The sequence below is a fragment of the Motacilla alba genome, chromosome 14 (genome assembly GCF_015832195.1).
Source record: "Motacilla alba alba isolate MOTALB_02 chromosome 14, Motacilla_alba_V1.0_pri, whole genome shotgun sequence".
NCBI classification, from domain to species: Eukaryota; Metazoa; Chordata; class Aves; order Passeriformes; family Motacillidae; genus Motacilla; species Motacilla alba.
The window spans coordinates 4277978-4294228 of NC_052029.1; the positions used below are offsets into that span (position 1 = coordinate 4277978).

The 16251-nt window shown below is 38.2% G+C and overlaps 1 protein-coding gene across 41 annotated transcripts in view; it reads left to right on the top strand.

Moving 5' to 3' along the window:
• RBFOX1 (RNA binding fox-1 homolog 1) overlaps positions 1 to 16251 on the top strand; it is a 1167310-nt gene that overhangs the window by 968005 nt on the left and 183054 nt on the right. The gene's annotated exons all lie outside the window — the stretch shown is intronic.

The following is a 16251-nucleotide window of genomic DNA, read 5'->3' on the forward strand; positions in this document are numbered from 1 at the left end:
ATTTTCATTCCTGGGGATAGAAATAATTAGGTGGTTACACAGTAAGGTGATAATCAAAGCCATTTTTGCCAAGCACAGGCCATAAAGGCTGATTTGTCAACAAAACCTGTTTGGTCATGAATAGGGGATTTCACATATACATCAGCTTGTTGGAATATTTCTACATCTGTAAAGCTGCAGATAGAAAATGAAGCTGTTTATTGATCAGAAGTGATTTTTTTCCCTGGAGTCCGTGCCCTAACTGTAAAGTACAAGTGCTGACTGCCACACTCTGCTGATTGCAGATTTTTTTGACAGCCGAGACCTGACTCTTCCCTAATCCGTGTAGCTGCATTGTAGGAATTACAAAGCTTATGTGACAGACCTGTTCTGTATTCCAAGAACTGCAACACACCTGTCATCAGATAGAGGCAAGAATGCCCAAGTCATCACTTTACTTGGGAAGCAGAACAGATGATTGAAATTATTTCTTACTACTAACTAATTCCCCTTTTAGCAGAGATAAGCTGCTTTGTTCAGCTGTAAATGAAACATTAGGGTATTAGCTGTCAAGGCAGAAGTATTGGAGGAGCTAAGATTTTATCAGCAGTAGTAACATTCTGGGCAATAAATTGTTTGGTTGGGCAGAATACTATTCTCCAGAGGTACAGAGAAACAAAGCTCATTAAGGTAAATGCTTAAAGCACTGCAAAAAAGCAGAGACAAAGGCTTATTACCTTTGTTTTGGGGATAGATAAAACATTTGCACTTTTTCATCTCTGTGTAGCAGTGAAGAATTATGTGGTACTGTTATTAAAAAGATGCATTTGTAGGCTTGTAGAATGCTTTCTGAATATATCCAAGGGACAAATAGATTCCTGAAATATCAACAGAGAGCTGTAGTAAGTGATGGCTTTTTGGAAATTGTTTTGTTTCCCTCTGGGTAAAATTAGGTATCTGCACATTGTCCTGTACTTAGCATTCATCAGATTAATAGACTCGCATTATTAAATGAATGTTTGAAATGGAGAAGCAGAAATGTTGGAGTTATACAAAATATTTTTACCAATTTATGTACCTAAATTAAATTCATAAGGTTTATGGCATGAAGCATTAGGATGATGGGAGGAGAGGAACTCTTGATGGTAGGGACTGCAGCTCAAGAAAAATATTTGGAATGTTAGGAAGGAATTAGAGCTCTGTAAACCAAGGGTGGACATAAACTTGCTATCAGAAACAGTTAAGTAAGATAGAAGTAAAATAGGTCGAAGGAATCTCTGCTCATGAGCTAAAAAGCCTGCAAGTAGCCAGAGGCAGATACTGTTTTCCATCATTACTCGTTTGAAGCAGCATTTTAGAAAACTGTAAAATAGAAGTTTCATATATAACACAAAGAACAAAGACATGTAGCTACAAAATTGCATGGGAGATTCTGTTAACAGCTGACATAAATGTCTTTAGGATTTTCTCAGTGCAACATGGAGGATTTGGAAACACTGAGGAGAGCTTTGCAGTCCATCCTGTTACCTACAAAGGAGTCAAGAAAAGATGCTTTAGGAAGAACTGCGTAAAAATTAGAAGGCAGCTGACCAAAGCAAGGGTTATTTATTAATGGCTTTCTGCAGACAGGAAATCCTACACAGATAAAAACCAAAATTCTGAATTCTGCTAGTTTTATGAATTGTAGAAATAGATATTCTGGTTATATATCTATAAATTATTATGTCTTATATATATTTATATATCTACTTATTATACATATCTGTGCATTATTCATATTGTCTGTTGTATATAGACACAGTGCTGTTTAAATACTGCTGTCATTGGCTCAGTGTCCAGTGATGGAGAAATCTTCAGAATCAGTTTTCCTTCTCTGTGATACAGATATGTCAGCCCACCAGAATAATCTGCTTGATTTTGAGGGATAAGTACAATAATAGCCAGCTTTTTTATTGGCTAAGACTGAAATTAATGAAGTTTTTGTTTCCTCATTTTGGGGTAATTGAGCTCATCTGACAAAGTGTTAAGGTTTGGTGAGGGAGGGTTCAGTGATGCTTTAATTTACTGTCTTATATTGTTAGTTATAAAGAATATTCATACTTAATGCAAGTGCTTTATATGTACCCACCAACTGTAAAAGAAGATAAGCTTTATTTTAAAATTCAGATTTGATCTGAAGGGTTTCCATTTGAAGAACATGACTGGCCTGTCCCTTGTTCAGTCCCAGCTGCAGTGCAGCCACTGGAGCAGCAGGAACCTTTAGGCCGCTGTTTTCCTCCAAGTACTGCCTCAAATCCAGCCCAGCCTGCCTGGATTGCAGCCCTTACTGAAGGGCTGCTTTCTAATCTGGAAATGCTGCCCAGGCAGAACTCTTGTACGCTTCTGAAGTTGAATGGGAACGTGAGAAGTTCCAAAGGTAAACTCAGAGGACCAAAATATCAGGGCTTCTTGCATCTAGTAAAATCTTTGCTCTGCTTTCTTTCTCATTGCGGAAATCTGTTTTCTTAGATGTCTCAGGAGATGAATGCCAGGTTTTACACACAAGGGCTTTATTTTAGATGATTCATCCTTCAGAGCAACCAATCAGTCAGCAGCAATTTAAGTAATCTTTGCAAATGTTGATTTCACCCTATAGTTTTTTCCTTTACTTGTAAAATAGGATTAACAGAAAGAACATACTGTGTAAGTGTAGCAGGTTATTGCTGGCTTTATTAAAGACTGGAATATTTTGCTTTATGGACTCATCCCCAGGGTACTCTCTCATAGTTATCCATAAGCTAAAGACCCCCAGATTTTCAATCACCATGGTCAGCAAATGAATGACAACTGGACTTAGATCTTCTAAAGTGCTTGGGTTGGCTTTGGGGTGTTCCAGATCATATCACCCCACTGGGAATTCATCCCAGCTGAGCTGTGGTAAGCATCCCAAGTGTTAATGGGCGAGCACCTTGAAGGATCCGTAGGGATAAAATCCATAGGGATAGAATCCAGATAAAATCCAGCATTAGGTGAACAGGGTGAAATTTTTGTACTTTCTAACCCGTTTTTCCTAAGCAGCTGCTTTTCAGAGATCTGTACCAGTATGGAAAAGGGCTGTTGGGAAGATTAGTCCATAGAGCTCTTGTGCAGAGGCCAATCATGAGCTGATTACTTGAAGTACTTTCAGTAATTTGGGTATGGAGGATGTCAGTTATGGTTGCATTTTGTCATTTTATATTAGCAAAAAGATCAACCTAGACAAAAACCATAGTCCTGATTCCAAAAGATAAGGCAGAAAGGTCTACTCTAATTTTTAATTGGTATTCTGAAGTAATTTTAATCATGCTTTCATCTTGTTTCAAAGCATAAATTTAGTTTTAAATACGCACTTATTTTCAGTAATGATGGACAATTACTGAAATATTCAGAGACCTGGAATAATTTGTGTATTTACAAGTGGCTTGTTTTTATCTAACATCTAGTTAAGCTTTGGGGATGTTACTGCCATGAATCACCAGGAGAAAAAAAAAAATTAAAATAACCCAAACAACAGGGCAAAACAAACAAACAAAAACCCCCACCAAACCAGAACAAGAAGTTGAACTATTTCTTTGTTTTTGTCTACTTGAGGAGCTCATGGAGAAGCTTGAAAGTGGATGGAGCTCTGAAAAAATACCAAAGTTTGTTATTGTTGTTAAAGTGGAAAAGTTTTTTGCAGTGCATCAGAAATGTCAGGCTAACAGGGTACAAGGTGTGATCTGAGAGAAACTCCACCAGGTTCACTTTGTACTGACAGGTCTAACCCAAATCCAGCCTTCCCTTACTGTGCCACTCTGAGTTTATGCAAGATCAGGGATTTCTGTCTTCTCTCAGCTTTGTTACAGCCAGCACAAACCCCTCTGACCCGTGTGTTTATTGGCTAGAACACTGACTGTGGCTGATTTGTACTGCAGGTAATCCAATCACTTAGTCCAGCTCTAATGCATGTGGCTAAAGAAAAAAAAAAAAGTGTATTTTGGATGTTTGTGAAATGAAAATCAGAAACATAAGAAGCCAAACATATCTCCTATATAGATCTATCCTGGCCACATAGCAGTGCCTTGAATTTACAGTTTCTGTGGCTGTGTTGGTTTTTGACATTGCTCAGAATCAATTAAAACCAGTGAGTCAGTGCAGAGTTTTGACACTTGACTGTGCTGGAAAGGGTTGTGGTACAAGACTAGAATTTCCTGTTTAGGACATCAATGCAGTTGTCTTTTGTTTCAGCAGCAAGAAAAAGAGAGATGAAAGTTAGGAAAATTAAACACTTGTCAAACAACTTGTGGAAGTGGCAGAGACTTTAATGGTCTCTACACCAGTGAGTGAACAGCTTATGCTGTGCTTTGTGGGATTGCTTACTGCAATATTTACTGGTGAAGTGTTGATGTTTTATACCCCCTGACCCCCATGTTTTCATCTGTGTAATGTTATTTTTTCATGTCAACCCTTTGCCTTAACTGCCTGGGTGTGAATCTCACGGCAGCAGTGGTTACTGAAGAAAGCAGGAGTGGTACTTAGCTGAGAAATCCTACTTTGGCTGCTGCTGGGCCCAGGAATTGCAGATTGTTCCTGGATCCTGCAGGTTTGATACTCTGGAGTGTAACCCATTAGCTGACTTTCCATGCCTTGAAAGGATTTTTTCAAGTCCTTTCTAGTTCTCTGTGTTCTTTATTCATTTGGATTCTTTGCATGATTTTCATTGCAATGAAAAACTCATCGTTTTTCCTCTGTCAGAGGTTTATTTTTTCATGTGCACTGTGGTTTAGAGTCCTCACTTGGCTTGCCAGGAGAGAGAATAATGGAGAGGTAGTACTGAGAAACACTGTGATGTTCTGTTCATATGGCTTCTGGATAAATCCCTGAATTACTGTGTTGAAGTTGCTTCAAATTTTACAGTCTTTGCTGACAGGAAAACCAGGAGAATCTATCAGCAGTGCACAGTGGATGGGCCACATTCCTCAAATAATCCAGTCAATTAAAAATTGATTTTTGTTCTAGGCAGCATGGTGGTAATGTAGTGGGGAGACAGTGTATGCATTACCAACAGAGCTCACATCAGTTAAGTGATATTTAGGTGATCTTCTGTCATGGGAGAAAGCAGTGCAGTTGATGATCTTTGCTACAGAAGAAGCTAAATTGAAGTGTCAGATAGCAGAATTGCATTTTATTTCTAATATGTTGGCCTGCCAGCCTGGGAGAAGCTATGTGAAGTCTGCGAATACAAAGGGACAAAAGTGCTAAATCTAGCAGAAACTGAATGGTTTGGGGAAGATACTACAACATGGCTTTTAGAGACTTTAAATGCATTTAAAGGAATTGAATCTTGTACTTCAGTTGCTGGACCTTTTGTCTACTACCTTGCTCCCTTTTTCAGGCAGCAGCTCTAAATTAAATGAAAGATATGCATGATCTAAATTACAACAGCCTTGTTTGTTGTTTATTTTTTAAATGCCTCTTAAATTAGTTGAATTGAGAAAAAAAAAAAAAGGCCAAACCTATTAATTGAAAAATGCATTTCCCTCAGATGTGCACAATTCTGAGCTGCAGAATTTAAAGAGGCATCTTTCCACAATCAGAAATGTGGAAATGTGCAGTTATGAAGATTGGGCTCTACCTTCAACACACACTGCACACTGTGAGTCTGCACTGTGAGACACAAAGCTGAAATCACTCTGCTGTTGTCTTGAGTCATTGAAGCATCTAGTGCTAAAGACAGCTTTGCAAATTTTCCAGCAGAATAGAAAACATGCAGGAAGCTTTACTTCAGCTTCTTAGTACCACAGGATGCTGAAATCACATCTGCTGTTGTTTATGAAACATCATAACTTGACACTAAAGGTGTAACTTAGGTTTTTAATTTTTTTTTTTTTTTTAAACATGATACAGTCTTTTCCCTTCCTTTTCTTTCAAAAGCCTTTGTAGGGTGTCCTGGTGCATCTCTGCTTCATCTAAAAGGTGGCTGCATTTCAGTGGCAGGTTAAGTGATCTCTATCCTCTTCTCCAGACCACTTGGAAATTCAACTCCTTACTTCCTTCCAAGTGCTTTATAGTGCTCAGGTGAAAGGCTCAGAGAAATTGAAAACAGGCATGTCCTTTAAAGTTTAGGTCCTAATTTGAGGTTTAGATCCTAATTTTTAAAATGGATAGTGTTACTTTATGCTTAAATGCTTTACTTCTAAACCCTTTGTCGTGGTGATATTTTAGTAACACGTTGACATGCACCTCATCTTGGCTTAGCTTTCAACCTGCAGCACTGGATCTGTTTGTGAAATGAACGTATCAGAGACGGGCTGGAACGATGGGCAGTGATCTGTGAGGTATTTCACATCTGTAGAGTAATCCCACGCTCTGTTTCTGAACACTGCTTGACAAAAATGTTTGACATCTCACAGCCAATTTGCAAAGGAGAGAGTGCATTTCCAAACATCAGACTCTAAAATTGTTTTCAATAGAAGAGATGGATATTAAAAAAAAAAAAAGTTGACCATCAGTACAATTATTTCTTAGCATCATGTTTAATTTTAATCTAGGTTTTAATAAGCTGAAAGTCTTCCATAAAAGATAATTTCACCTGTGTCAGTAGATTTCTTCATTGATTTATTACTAGGCTGTACAAAGAGAAAATAAATCACAAATTCTCTTTAAATGTTGTTCTTGGGGTAAAATGCTGCTGGGTTTTAGTGCTTTGATAGGGGAACAAAGATAAAGAAAAACAAGAAATATGCTTCTGGGCCTCAGAACTCCTCAGCATGATTTAAATACAAGTGGCTGCCTGTGATAAGTATGTTTAGCTCCCTTCTGTTAATTACAGTATTTCTAACGAGACTAATTTGACAGCCCCTGTGTCATATTATGTTGAATACTCCCTGCACTATCACTTGGAGGAGAGGCCTCCTCCCCACCATGTGAGTAGTTTTTGATGGATTATAATTTCAGCAGGTCTGTGCCACAAGCAGATGCTTGTTCTCTGCTCAGTTGGAATGACTTCTGTCTGTTAATGACTGAATGGACAAACTTTTCCCAGGCATTGACAGCAAAAGTACAAAATGGGGTGAGACACATTCTCTTAAAATGTGCCTTATTTCATTGTATTTTCTGTGTAGAGATGACAGTTGCCTTGATTTGTTGCTGTAAGTGACAGTTAACTTATTGTAAACATGAAATCTTTTATTATCTTGGGATTACAGTAAATAGAAGGCATTTTCAAATGTTATTTGTTGTACTTTTTTCCTTATAATAGTGCAATACAAACTGGCTACTAATCTCAAGATCAAAGCTAGATATTGTAATTGTTGTAATATGGAATTTGATATTATAAAAATACCCACTGATGTTTTGTGAAACCCAAGAAACTGTTTCCTCTTAACTTGAAGTTTGCATTTTGTGAACAGTTTAAGTAACTTCTTCAGAAGCATTTAGACAAAAAATCCAAGAGTTGCTGTTAACTTTTCTTTTACAATATTATTGTAGTTTTATCCCAACTCCACCAGGTGTTGCCAAAGAACATACAGCCAAGGCAAAGTTTACAGCTGAAGTGGAAGTTGCTCAGAACAAGTGTGTACATTTTCACCAACACAGGCATTAAAAGCTTTTTCTGAAGCAGGAACGACTTCCCTACAGATTAAAGAGCGTTCCCCTTTTCTTTGTAACTAAACATCAGGAATCAAACTGTTTGGTACAGAGTTGCATTGTTTATGTGGGTATCACGTTCTTAAAATCCGTTTTTGCTTGTGAAAGGAAGATGTTCACTCACGAGCTGTAGGTGAATAATAGGCTGGTTTAACCATTCATTACAGACTACTGTAAATATTCCACTCTGTTGCTGTTTTAATTTTGGGTGATGGAGTGTCCTTCTAGTGAGATGTTCAAATTGCTAAATTTTGTCTATTTGGTGGGTTTGGGATTTTTCATTCCAATAAGCAAAGTTCCTATAGACACTCTATTCCTGCCACTTTTGGTAAAAAGATTTCTTTCCTTTGTTTGCTTTTTGTCTTGCTGAGTCAGGAGTTTTGCAGATCACAAATCAGTTCTGTTTCAGGGTTTGTCTCATTCTGGGAAGAAAATATGCTCCCAAAAGCCAAGGTTTGCTTGAGGTAATAAGAGCCCCAAACTTGTGGCTGATCACAAGAGTGCAGTGCAGAATGCTCAGGCAAACAGCACTCGGTGGCAGCAGGAGTCGATTCCGAGCCTTGGCGCAGAGCAGTTCCCATCCTGCCTCCCTGGTGAGTCCAGCCATTGTGCTCATGGCATAAAAAGCAATGTGCATTTTAATTGCTGTTCTTGTTTTTGAACTGTTGCTCGATTATTGCTATGGTTTAAGTGAAAAAGGCTGGATTGTGGGCAGTACTGGTTGCCAGAAAAGGTGTAACCAGCGACTGCTCGTGATGGTGATGCAAAAAATCTGTGTTAGGTACTGCACTGAGGCAGGAACTTTGAGGGAATCGCCTCTAGCAGGTAATTGGGAACGTCTAGAATAGCAGCTTTACATTCTAGAAATGCTGTGATGGTTTCTTTGGTGCTTTAATTAAAGCTTTCACTTTATTGTTGTTCACAAATGTGTTCTGTTTGAATGTTTATTGAATGCTCAGGAAAGGAAACCAGGATTCTTTGGGGTAGTCTGGCATAGTCAGCGTGGGCTGCAAGGATAAAGGTGGTTAAGGGAGAAGGAAGGAAAAACCTGAAATGTTGCAGTTACTTGAAGCAGAAACATGTTCAAAAATGTGACTAAGACTGCACAAAGAAACTCGTTGCTTGCAAGAAATCCAGGGCAGTGACTTCACCTGGTGGTATTTAATTCATTATTTATTGAGCATTATGTTTGCTTTCCCTTGGGATGTGCTCTCCCTCCTTCCACCCAGGAGTGTCAACTCATGATTTGAATATAGAATATTTTAATTACTTTAGATCTCAGTAGATGTTAGTATGTGGGTAATTTGCTCCCTTTCATAACCATGTGAGTACAGTAGATAACTCAATATTGCTGTAGCTTTCTTGGGATCCCATTTTATCCCCATCCCAATGCACTTGACAAAGAGGGTGCAAAGGAACAAGAGGAAATTTAAATTATCCTACGGAGGTGAGATGGGATCGGCGTTTAAGCTGGTAGGTGTAACACAGATGCTGTGGTCAGGTGCTGAGAGCCAAAATCCTTACAGCCCTTGTGCCACTCTGAGCAAAGGTACTGGAGATTGAGCAGTTCTCTGATGTGGTCTTATCAGTTTGAGTGTAATGTAAATCCTGTTACAGCAGCTTTGTCCGATCTGCCTGTAGCTTTGTTCTGAACCTTTCAGAAACAGTTCACTGAAGCAGAAAGAACCCTGTGAATTGATATTATAAACCTGCATGGTTGCTTTATTCATTGTTGGAGCAATAGAATATAACAGAAGTATTTATTTTAGTGGATTGAAGAGACTTTTTTTTTCCCCTATCAACATGAGCAGAGGAAAAATGTTCTAAATGCAAAAGAGGAAAAGCTAATGCTATAATCATATCCATACCCACTCGGAGCAGAATCCCATTGAAAGATAATGCAGAACACCATATGTTTAAATTATTTTACACATTCAGAGAGATTTTTAAAATCCCAAAGTGTTGTTATTTCCTGCTGATGTAGAAAAAATATCAGGTGACACTATTATAATCAGGAAATAATAGTCCTGTGAAAGAAAAGCTTCTCATAATGCACTTAGTCTTTCCAGACAACTGTATTTGTCTAAGCACCACCTACCTGCTCTCTTTGGGGCTGAGATGAGCCTTGGCAATTGAAGATTGCATTGTATTCACTTTCTTGCTGGTGGGCATTTCTTACTGAAGTTCAAGAGCGTGAAATTTCTCTTTAGTCTCACTGCTTTGATATGGTATTTGCCTAATAATCAAACAAATTAAAGTGTGGAAAAAAATTGATAAAGCTGCAATATCTTAAAATGAAGAGGCTGAAACAGTAAATTGAGTTCCTTGTAATAATGCTGCGGTGCCATGTTGACCCTTATTCTTGAAAATCAGTTTTTATGTTGTGCATCAGTAAGATGTGCGCTAGTTGAACTTTTCAAGTGTCATGTAATCTAAAAATTCAGGCATTATACTTGAAGATCTTCTGCAGAGTTTTAATTAACACTTGTGAATTATGCAGATATGGAAGCCCAGCTCTATTGGTAGATGTTTGTATATGCTATCAACGACTTTCTGCTACTTAAGACACATCTTTTGTTTCGTGGAACACTCAAAAATTGAGTTCCATGAGAACTTAAGAGTTTTTAAAATGGAGAGCACTCTAAGATGAGAGTTATTTAAGACAGAAATATTTTTGTGTACTGCTCTTAAAATTTCACTGCTCCTTTAGCTGTAGTGAAAGGAAAGAAATCAGAAGCTGAAGCAGAAATCACAATCAGTTTGGGTGGATACAAAGCAAAGTCTTACAAATTTTGTCATGTGATGTAATGGGTGCGGGTGCCTTATGGGGTGAAAAGTGAAAGCTTGTTTTTCTTTCCTTTTAAATTTTCCCTTCTAGGTAGGATAGTAAGAAAGGACATTTTCTTTGTCTTAATTTCACCTGTTTCAACAGTTTTCGAGTGGCAGAAATGCTCTTGTTTGTCCATATATATCTGGTTTCCTCTTTACGTTCTCTTTCTCATACATATTTTTATGAACTTTGATGGGATGAATGGTGTTGTTCATCCTTGGTAAAGGGCCTGGGGTTTTCAGGGAGTCTTGAAACAGTTGGCAGTGCAGTTTTAAAGTGGGTAACACGCAGTCAAGTGTGAATCTTGGATGGGCATTATTTGCTCCATTCTCACTTCAGATTCCAGCTACATAAAACTGAGAGTTGGAAATACAGTAAAATGTAAAGAGGAATAAATGGAGTTATTTTTACAGGTTGCTCTTTTCTTTCTATGTCCCCACACCTCTCATCAATCCAGATGTTTTGTCCATTGATCACGAGACGTTTGCATCTCTAGGTTATGAAAACATACCTGTTTGTATTAGCAAGATGAATGTTTAACTGATTTAGTAGCCAGGTCGTCTCTCTCTGATCACAGTAAATATTTACATTGATTAGAAGGTAAAACAAGGCCTATTTGCAAGGCCAGGAAGTTGTATTGGTGCTGCTTTTTTTTTTTTTTTCCCTCAAGGTGCTGCGTGGTTTTTTCCCCTGTTTTACATGGTTTTCATTATTATGCTTTTTTCTTCCAAAATAAACCTCAAACATTTCTGAATGGTTTGTGGGAAAATAAGGTGTATATGTAGTGTTACGTTTTCACATTTATGTATCTCTGTCTTCTAAAGTTTGTGGAATTCCTCGCAGATCTGTTTTTGTATTAAATTTTCAGTCTGAAAAAATTCCTCCCATTTTGTACTCTATAGGACTGTAATATTTGTCCAATGATGAGCTGCATCCAACATTTTGTTAACTGAAATGGGAAGTGACAGACTGACTAAAAGAAAACGTCCGTGTCAAGGAAACAGATATTACTTCTTTCTCACAGATTACTGAAAGCCTGGACACTGAAGACTCTGAGATTGCAGATGCACTAAGGTTTCATATTGATCCATGTTAGCCTAATTCGATCAGAAGAGTGACTTCTGTATCGTGTTATTTTCTTCTCTAGTATTTGATTGAGATGGTCAAACACTGAGAATATTGTGCAGGAAAAGGAGGGATTGGAAAAGAGAGACATTCGAAAAAATAATACAGATTTGTTAGATAAATTCCATTTGCATTGATTTTCACTGGGGATATATATCTTTTGATGGCAGCTGTCTTCAAAATAATAGCATAATAGATAATACTCTGCTACATAATTTTGTATTTTTATTGCTTCTTTTCACTGGCATTTGTAGAATAATTTAATCATTGAAGTTGGTCAGTACCTGCCCACTCAGCGAAGTATTTTTCTTTATTGTATTGTCAGTGTTTTTTTTGGCGGAATAGGAGGAAGCCATAGTTGTTATGCAAGAATATGAAATTGGAAAATGTTTGAAGAACTACGAAATGGGTGTGAAAAAAATATCAGTTATTTCCTCGTCTTGCAGAAGTAGGCCTGGAGTACAGGGAGTGCTCAAGAACACAGGCTGTGCCTGCTCTGCCACATCAGAGTCCTGGTGCTGGTTTGAGGAGCTCCTGCCCTAAGGGTTTGTTCCCTTGCTTCAGGAAAGGAGAGAGGCAGGGGCTGATAGAGCACCGTGAGATTATCAGAATTTCAGAGGTTCCCTCATGACATCGTTCCCAGGAACTGGGAGCCTCGAGAAAGCAGCATGGGATGATGTGGAATTCACCTTCTCTGAACAGAGAGAGATTTTCTAATTCTCTCTCCCAGGATTTTTCCTGGGGAAGGCAGTGAGAACTTCAGAGAAGAAGAGAAAACAATTCTTCTCTCTCTTCACTGCTCCTATTGTTTTGCACATGTGGAATGTGGTATGGAAATTGCTTACCTGAAGTGATTTGTTAAATGGACACTGGTGAAAGTAGTTTTGAGTCATTAGCCAATCACTCAAAGCTGTCCTGGCACGGGTTTTTCTTTAGTATTCTTTAGTATAGCATCTTCTTAGTATGTAATTTAGTATAGTATTAGTGTAATATAGTATAGCTTAATAAAGCATTTGTTCAGCCTTTCTGAATCATGGAGTCAGAGCACATTATTCCCTTCATCGGGGGCTCCTGGCATCGGTAGGATGGTGGCTCAGAGGCTCCTGCTCAGGGAGCAGGTGTGGCAGGTGCTTCTGAATGATCTGCTCTTCCCCAGGTCCTTCACCACCTTCCTGGAGACATGGAGCTAATCAGCTCATTGGAATCCCTCTCCCAGTTCCCCCAGGTTTCCTGAGGAGCTGTGCCCTGCTCTCCCTTTCCACAGTCCTAGCAGGGAGCCTACCTTTTATCCAGAGTCATCCCTTTAGAGACACACAGCTTGCTTAAGGTGAAAATAACCCAGTGGGATTTTGCTTGCCAATCTCGTGCACAGGAAACACATGATCTGAAAATTATGTTGTCTAAAAGTTTAATATTAAGACATGAGAAGACATTAGCTTGTTGTCATTCCCTGGCAAAGATCCTAATTTTGCTACCAAACTTAGTACTGGATGTCTTCTGTCCAGTCAAATAAAAATAGCACCAAAAAGCATCCATTTTGTACAAACTGAAAAAAGACTGGTTGCACAGTAACATGGTAGAAGCCTTAGTGAGACAGGGTAGTTATCACATGGTGTCATCACATCATTTGCAGAGCAGTTATTAGTTTTATTTTTCCTTGCAGTTATGGCTCAGGACAGGGAAAATGTGGTATATTGCTTTCTTTTTTCTTTTTTTACTCAGGAGATTGCATGCTTTGTCAAGAGTGCATTTGTTAGTCGCAGTGTCATATTTATATTAAAGACATAACAGAATCCTACTGCACTATCAATTGCTTTTCATTACCCTTGTCTTTGCTTGCAAAGGTCATCACCTCACATGTGAATCAAATTTGGAAAAGAGTATTTTCTTTAGAAGCAGAATTGTAGTCTGAATTTCAAGGCAGTGCGGTTTGAGAAAGTTGATGTAACATCTTCCCGAGCTTCCTTCTAAGAGATAAAGTTAATTCAGCACCTTTGTGTGGGCAGATTGCATTCTCCCCTGTCAGAGTTGCCATTGCTTTTGTTTTGTTTCACATTTGAATAATACATTTGATTACCATGGCAAATGTTGCAGCGTATGCACGCCTGACTGTAGTGCCTAATTAACTGATGATAACAAGGCAGGATTGCCCTCTTCTCTTTCATAAGCAATCATATACATGACAGTTCTTTTATCTTTCTTCAAAACTGACTTGCTCTCCTGACCCTTAAGCAGCTCCTGTTTTGTGTGTTTACCTCTGATGTCTTTGCAAGACTGTTAATTTTCTGTGGCATATCCTATCCAGTTGTAATTAACACATCGAACAGCGAAGAAATAGTTCTGCTTGCAGATGCCTAATGGAGGAATGCTTTCTTCCAGTAATTATCCAGCTTCATTTCACTCATTCCCATTGACCTACAAGGATTTTGGGTTGGGTTCTCGTTGTTTGGTTGGGTTTTTGTTGAGAACAATACAGTGGTGCAGTGCTATTCAGGTAGAGAAAACAAACTAAAACATCAGTTTGTGTACAAAAAAATAGTTTATGTCTACATATCAACTTAGGGGCAGTCACTGGTAAGTTTGGTAAAGGTCTGAACTCAGCAAAGTTAAATTGGAGCTAAACAGTGCTGTCATCCTGCATGTGTTTAATCCTGAAGTCGAAGGCCTGTTCTTATAATTAGAAACTTCAAGAAGCACTTGACCTATTTTAAGGAAGCATTGAAGTTGCATGTACATAAAGCAAATATTTTCCACCATTGTGTCTTTAACTGAACTTAGATTTCAAATAGATGAAACCCAGATTTCTGCTCACTGTTTTATAGCTAGACTGAGAATAAAGCCATAATGAATCCAAGTTCAAAGAGAGGAAGGTAGAAGAGGAAAGGTTGGCAGTTACAGCAATAAAAACAGGGGCAAAAAGAACAGCTTTTCTGAAGGACTCGGGCTGGAATAATAATGATAGAATTGTCTAAATCGATATATCTCTTGTCAGCCTCACGTCTGATGTTTGAATCAGTCAGGCCTTTTCTGCAAGAGCTTTCCTCAGGAATATTGAATTATTTATTATTTGTATCTTTTTTCCTTCCCTTTCTGATGATTTTTTTCTTTTTTTTTTTTTTTCCTAACTTAGTAAAATTTGTTTTTTATGCTGCCAGGTTCAATGTTGTCTGCTGTTTGATAAATAGCAGTAATTGGGTGTATAGCAGAAGTCATGTAAAAATGTATGACTTCAATTACATCTGGAACAATTTTTTCTTTATATTGATCTTTTTTTTTTTTTTTTCTGTATAAGATCTGCTCTTCATAGCCTCCAGTGCTGAGTTTTTAAAGAATTACTCTATGTCCATATGTTGGCATGCACTTTTGAACCCATGCATATTTTTTTTAAAAATGGAGTGCTGTCTCAAATCAGTTCTGCCTGAGCAGGAAGTGAAAAATTAGAGTCATTCAAATAGTGAAATATTCATATTGTATTCTAGTCAGATGAAGGATTGCATTACTTTAAAATTACAATGCCTACTTACAGTCCCTGTTTCTCTTGTCTGAGATAATGAAATGAGGGTTCTGGTCAATTAATGAAAACATCATTTATTAGCAATTATAATCCAGATAAAATTAAAATATGTGTTTTGAAAGTCATGTGATTAGGTGCTCTCATTCAAATCTGCGATTGTACACCACAGTGTTTAGCTTGTAAATATTATCAAAGGTGCCAATGTAATAGAAAGGTACCAGCTGTAATTCCAAATATCAAGTCAGAATTCTCGTTGCACTCCAGCTGTGACGTTTGAAAATCATTTTTCCTCATTTTGTCAGGGGATGATGTGATAAATAACTTGATTGAAATGTCTGATGCTGATTTATGGTAAAATGGGTGAGTGTATTTGCTCTGAATTGTCTTCATAGGTCGGAATAAACATGGGCTGAATTTCCTGTTTGGACTGGCCTTGTGGTGTGCCCTGGCATGGGGTGATGGACTGGGTAGAAATTGAGGTCTGAATTCAGGCTGGAACAGAGTTCAAGGCTGTCAGCACTGGGATTTTGCATAGGATACTGCTGTATTCTCTTATCCACGTTGGTTTTCATTGTGTGCGTTTTTGAGGGAAATGCAGTGGAGTATTGCCTTGTCCTTATTAAATACATTTTCTGTTCATTATGTAAGTCTTTGCTTTGCGTGCTTCATGCTTCAAACTCTTCTAAAGTGAGATTCAAAGTAAAGGGTTATATAAACAGTCATATTTATGCCATCCAGCGGTGGATCAAAGGGAATATTTCTCACAATTGTGGTTAATTTATGTCATTTGAAAATGTAATTACCTCATGATTACTGCCTGCTTTATGCAGCCCCAGTCTGTGTTTTTGAAAGCAGTCATGGTCTAGGCTGGTAGTGGACAGGAGTGCTAAACAGGCTGCAACCCAAACCCTGCGGCTCTCGCTCTGCTCTCTGTCCTGCTGTCACTACAGGCAGAGCATAGCTGAGAGCAGAGATTGCAGATTTTGCTTCAGTAGCTGTGATAATTCACTGAATTGGTAGAGATTCTCCTGTTTCGAGTGGAGCTAATTCTCATGGCTCTTGCAGAACGTGTATTGGCAGAGAAATATCTCCTGTGTCTCCAGAGTAGTTTGTTTAGGAAACCCTAACTTTAAAATAACCTTTTAGGAGCAGCTGT